Here is a 6139-nt window from a genome sequence, read left to right on the forward strand (position 1 = left end):
CCCCCTCCTTCTCCCCTCCCCCTCCTCTTCTCCCCTCCCCACCCTCTCCTCCCCTCCCCCCCCGTTCCCCTCCCCTCCCCTTCCTCTCCTCCCCTCACTTCCCCCCGCCCGGCAATGCCGGGTACTTCCCATGGCCAGCTGTACGTGGGCTGCTCGAGGGTTGGAAAACCAAGCAATCTTTATGTCTTGGCACCAAGTAAGAAAACCAGAAATGTTGTATACCAAGAGGTTTTGAGAAATTGAAAATTGACAAAACGTCATGTAGGAAATGTACTGTGATATTGCTCTAAAATATACATGTTCTTTTCATCATATATTTGTCTTATTCTTATTCAACCCGGGTGAAGCCGGGTACCTCAGCTAGTATATATATATATATATATATACATATACAGTATATATATACAGTCACGTGAAAAAGTAAGTACACCCCATGTAAAATTTTGACTTTTTCAACATATTTCAACATACAGCTGTTTGATCCTCATTTCAACAATATTGATAGATAAAGGTGATATAATACAACAAATATCATGAAACATTTACATTTTGTAGTCCATTGTATAATTTAAATAAACATAAATGCAAATGTCGCACATGGAAAAAGTAAGTACACCCCTACATTTATCATTGCTTCAAATACCTAAAATTAGAATCAGGTGCACCAGCTCAGGTGCAAATGATTAGAACATCGTCGGAGAGGATCTTGGAGGAACTTGTCTTATTTAAACCTCAGACATTTAGTTTGGTTTGCTCTTTGTTGTTGAAGTGTGCGGCGTCACCATGCCGAGATGAAAAGAGCTCTCTGTGGCCTTCATAAAGAAGGTTATAGATGCCTATGAGTCTGGGAAGGGATTTAAAAAGATCTCCAAACAATTTGAAATCAATCATTCGACTGTCCGGATGATCATCTACAAGTGGAGAAGATTCCAAACAACTGCCAACTTGTTCAGGCCAGGCCGCCCCAGCAAGTTCAGCCCGAGAGCAGACCGCAAGATGCTGAAAGAAGTCTCGAAGAACCCCAGCATGTCATCACGGGACCTACAGGTAGCTCTTGCCACTGTTGATGTCAAAATGCACGAGTCGACCATTAGAAAGAGGCTGCACAAATTTGATCTACATGGGAGGTGTGCCAGGAGGAAACCTTTGCTGTCCAAAAAGAACATCAGGGCAAGTCTAAAGTTTGCAAATGAACACCAAGGCAAAGACCAGCAGTTCTGGAACAATGTGCTCTGGACAGATGAGTCTAAGGTAGAGCTATTTGGCCACAGTACCAGAAGACAAGTTATGCGAAAAACAAAGACAGCATTTGAACACAAGAACCTGATACCAACTGTAAAGCATCGTGGTGGAAATATGGTTTGGGGCAGCTCTGCTGCATCAGGGCCTGGGCAGCTCACCATCATAGAATCCACTATGAATTCTTCATTGTACCAGAGGGTGCTTGAGGATAATGTGAGGCCATCTGTCGGAAAGTTGAAGCTCAATCGAAAGTGGACCTTGCAATATGACAATGACCCTAAACATACCAGTAAATCCACCAAGGAAAGGCTGAAAAGTAAGAAATGGAGGGTTCTGTTATGGCCAAGTCAAAGCCCGGATCTAAATCCCATCGAGATGTTGGGGGGGGGGGGGGGGGGGGATTTGAAACGAGCTGTGCATGCAAGAAACCCCTCAAACATCGCACAGCTGAAAGAATTCTGCATGGAGGAGTGGGCAAAAATTTCTCCCAGTCGATATCAGAGACTGGTAGACAGTTATAAGAAACGCCTACTTGAGGTTGTTTCTGCCAAAGGGGGCAATACCACCTATTGGAGCCAAGGGTGTACATACTTTTTCCACATGCGAAATTTGCATTTAAGTTTATTTAAATTATACAATGGACTACAAAATGGAAATGTTTCATGATATTTGTTATATTATATCACCTTTATCTATCAATATTGTTTAAATGAAGATCAAATAGCTGTATGTTGAAATATGTTGAAAAAGTCAAAACTTTACATTGGGTGTACTTACTTTTTTGCATGAATGTATATATATATATATATATATTATATACTAGCAGAAGTACCCGGCTTTGCTCGGGAGGTTTCATGGGAATTTGGGTTATGAGTGGGTTCCCAACAGCCACTCGGATTTTTTTATTCCAGGTTTACTTCTGCAGCCATTTGGCACCTTTATGGCGAGGTGCACCCGCCTTGACACGATACCGTCATTGAGTATTGTGACCTTTTTAGCTGCGACGAGCAGCTCTATGAGTGGACCGTGTTGTTGTTCTTGTTGTTGGGGTGCCTTTTTGAATAGCGCATGCGCATACACTCGGACGTGCGTTGGTATGAGGTAAGAACATCGTGGACTAAAATCGCGATTTGTTTGAAGAAACCAGAATAAATTTAGCAACAAAGACAACATGAATGTTTTCATATCAATCTCGTTTCACAGAACTTGACACAAATTAGGTGTAATTATTGTATAACGCAAGCGCATACACTCAGACTTCCCCTACCGACCAAGCCCGTTTCAAATTATCCCTCTGCCACCCAGAATTAACATTAATAAATAACATTAATGAATTAACATTAACATATATAAAATTGACGTTCATACATTATATGTAATCAGTTGATGAAGCATGTTGCGTCGCAAAACAAAGGACAAGACCAGAACTGAAAGACAAAAAGACGCCAGTGCATGCGTATAATTTAATGACTGGGCGAATTTGGTAGCGCATATTGCAACGGATATCCTCATGATTCTACATGTCGCAGCTGGGGACCACACTGTGGCCATTTTTCTCTTGTTTTAGAACTAAGAGCTTGCCAGACTCGCAGTCCAGCCACATGCTAACAGCACCACCACTGTTGGTCCGCAACTGCTTATTAGTCATAGCTTATTTCGCAATTGACCTATATATCTATAGGACATTTTGGATAATTTAGCCCCACTTATGACGGGCAATTTCACTTCAGCACTTCAGTATAGACGATGTTGTGAGTCGTTGCAGTTGGAGTGTAAACAGATTGCAGGGACTTCCAACTCTGGAACAGCGCCTACATATAGCTGACCATGAGAAAATCAAGACCCTTCCGGCTGCAATCCTGCCACTGTTAATGTTTGCCCTTGTGATTTGTTGATAGACATGGCGAAACTGACCCTGACAGGAAATTGAAGTCTCTTGAACTGAAAGGGTAGGTCAGATGGTATGAGAGGAATGCGAGGAATGAAGACGTCCTCACCTTTGCCACTACCAGTGAGAATAGTGGCCTCAATAACATTGATTTCTTGACCACAAGTCTTGTGCCATTGCACAGTCGAGGCTGATCCAAATTGCGTAGCAGCATTATTGGTTTTCCTACTTTAAGTTCAAGCCGACGAGGAGGCAGGCCAGGTGGTTCTAGCGAATTATGAAATTCAGTGGGGTAATTTACAACTTCAGATTGATCAACAACAGTGTCAACAGATTTGTATGAAGTGAGTCTCCAGGTATTGCTTGCAAGAGTTGCTCGTTTACTGCATTGACTGTGGTGTTTTTTGGTGCCAGAATTGCCCTCTCGCACAACCATTTGTGATTTTGATAATGGTGCTGTAAGTTTGGGAACACCTTTCCTATCAAATCGTTGACTGAAATGACCACAGTGCGATCGCAGCTGGATTTATGGTACCATCAGCAAGTACAGTTACTCGCCCTTCTCCAAGCTGTAGCAGATTGAGCAAACTGAGCAGAAAGCTGATCACCAAAAACGTGCTCTCATGTTTGTTGACAGGGTCATTGTCTTGACATGGTGCCACAAGAATGACGACTTCAGGCAAGCACGGATTTCATCAGCTCTGGTTCCCCTGGGAATTACAGGCAATGTCTGCCGAAGGTCACCTGACAGTAGAACAGTGACTCCTCCCATTGGGGCCTTGCAATTACACAAATCTTGCAATGTTCTGTCAAGTGCCTCTAATGCTGTTTTATGGGCCATTATGCATTCATCCCAAACAATTAAGTGACATTTCTTTGGAACTTGACCAGCTCCAGAAGTTTTGGTAATCCTGCAAACAGTGGCATCATTGATGGCTAGGTCTACCGGAAGCTTGAATGCAGAATGGGCAGTACGATCTCCTGGAAGTAAGGTGGCAGCAATGCCTGAAGAAGCAACAGCTATTCGCTTCTGTTGGCGAACTTTGGCCAGCAATAGTTTAATGACAAAGGTTTTTCCTGTTCCTCCAGGAGCATCTAATAAAAAGATACCTCCTTTCTGGTGGCAAACTCTGTCAATAATAGTAGAGTAAGCTGCCCTCTGATCTTCCAACAGCATGGGTTCATTTTCATCGACATATCTTGTCAGTGCATCAATGTTGTATGAGGTCTCTCTTAAAACTTCAGTTGTGAGGTTGTTGAATTCAGTTCGGTTAGTGTGCGGGAGACCAAATACATATAATTCTGGTCCATCCATTGATTTGACCTGGTTTGCTATGTCTATTAAGGCAGCGTTGTATATCTCATCAGTATAACCTATTTAAATTTCAGGTAATCTTAGCTGAGCCTGATGTTTGAAGTCCTCTGCCAGATCATCTCTGTACTTGAGCCATAATGCTGGAGGATTGGCAAGTTCACAAGTTTTTAGAAGGATGGCAAAAAGATTTCTGAGACTTCTTGCTGTCTGGCATACTGAGGCTTCTGATAATGTTGCATTCCATTGAGTATCATCTTCTAGCAGGCCTCGTCTAAAGCATGCCTCCCTGTATCTAGCACAAACTTGTTCATTGACAGTTCTGAGATCTTCAAACGATGTAGGACCTCTGACCTCGTGAAGAAGTAGTAGTAAGGAAAAGCACTCATGCTGACTGGGATGAACAGTGTTAACTCTGCCCAGAGAATTGTCAAACCTTATATCTGGATGACCTTGTACTGCAGCCCCTCTCTTTCTCCTGATCCATTTTTTGTTGTTCCATTTGTAGTACGATGGAACTTGAGGATATAACAATGTTCGAGCAAAGGGGTCTTGCTGACACAGCTTTAAAAATGCAGTCAGTGTGGTGTCCTTTGGAGCTGGTGCTTGCTGTGCAGCTGTCTCAGCAGTGAAGTAAACTCTCTGTCCATTCTCCAAGTGAACAGCAAGCTGCTGTATGGCAGGATGTCGTTGATGTATGGGAAAGGCAAAGATTCTCCAGAAAGCCTCGTTGCTGCTGATGTATCTGCCTTGCTGATGTTGTGTAACCTCATCGCGAATATTTGGCTGCTGAAGCGCAAACATAGCAGCATCAGATCCTTTGTTCACATATTTACAAATATACTTCATTGACTTGACCGAATTGCAGAACTCAACGTTAATGTGTGCATGGAAGGTTTTAGTGAGCAGTGGGCAGTAGGGGACAATCCATCTGTTATCTATTTCATGTTGTCCAATCTTTGTCTGAACTCCTCCATCCTCAGGCCTTCTTCGTCGGTAAGAGGGGTAGCCATCTTCTCCTGTTTGTGTCTCTTTCAAGAATTGCCTTGGAAAACGTTTGGTGCACTTTCTGTCTTTCATCCATGGCGCGTTGTAGTTAAGTGAACCACAAGGACCATGAACCATCTGTGCTTTGACAATTTCAAACAGATCTTTGTCTTTCGTTGGATCTGGAAATTCTGCTGATATGATGGAGTCAATCTGGTTGGCACGAATTTTCGAGGAAAGCCAGATTAGAATGTGTCAATGAGGCAATCCTCTTTTTTGCCATTCGATGGTGTACATATGGCAACGTACTGATCCAAAAATATGTGATTTGGTGATAAGGTCCATTAATTTCACCACTTTGAGACAGAATACTCTGGCAGTGAGGTCATGTCTGTGAAAATGTTTTTGTCCGGGAAGTAGCTTATCCTGGATTTCTTTCCATGTTGGATTGCAAGTAAATGTGATAAAGAGATCAGGTCGCCCATAAATGCGGACATATGTCATTGCATCTTGAGTTCTTTCATGCATGTATCTGGGGCTGCCTGTGAAGCTTCATGGCAGGATGCAGAGTTGGCCAAGCTCTCCTCCAGCCACATCATTGTTCATTCCGTCTCGCAAGTGTATGTAGGAGTCAGATCCTAATTATTTTTGGTGGATCCTGATGTAACGCAACCTCTCTGCTTCAATCTTTGCATACATGTCCACAGCGA

The 6139-nt window shown here is 42.9% G+C and overlaps 1 pseudogene; it reads right to left on the reverse strand.

The window, feature by feature from the left end:
- Positions 1-4508: 4508 nt before the first annotated feature.
- LOC137429502 (uncharacterized) lies at positions 4509-5726 on the reverse strand (annotated as a pseudogene).
- Between the last annotated feature and the right edge of the window lie 413 nt (positions 5727-6139).

Source organism: Myxine glutinosa, unplaced genomic scaffold (genome assembly GCF_964187855.1).
Source record: "Myxine glutinosa unplaced genomic scaffold, kmMyxGlut1.1 SCAFFOLD_2173, whole genome shotgun sequence".
NCBI lineage: Eukaryota > Metazoa > Chordata > Myxini > Myxiniformes > Myxinidae > Myxine > Myxine glutinosa.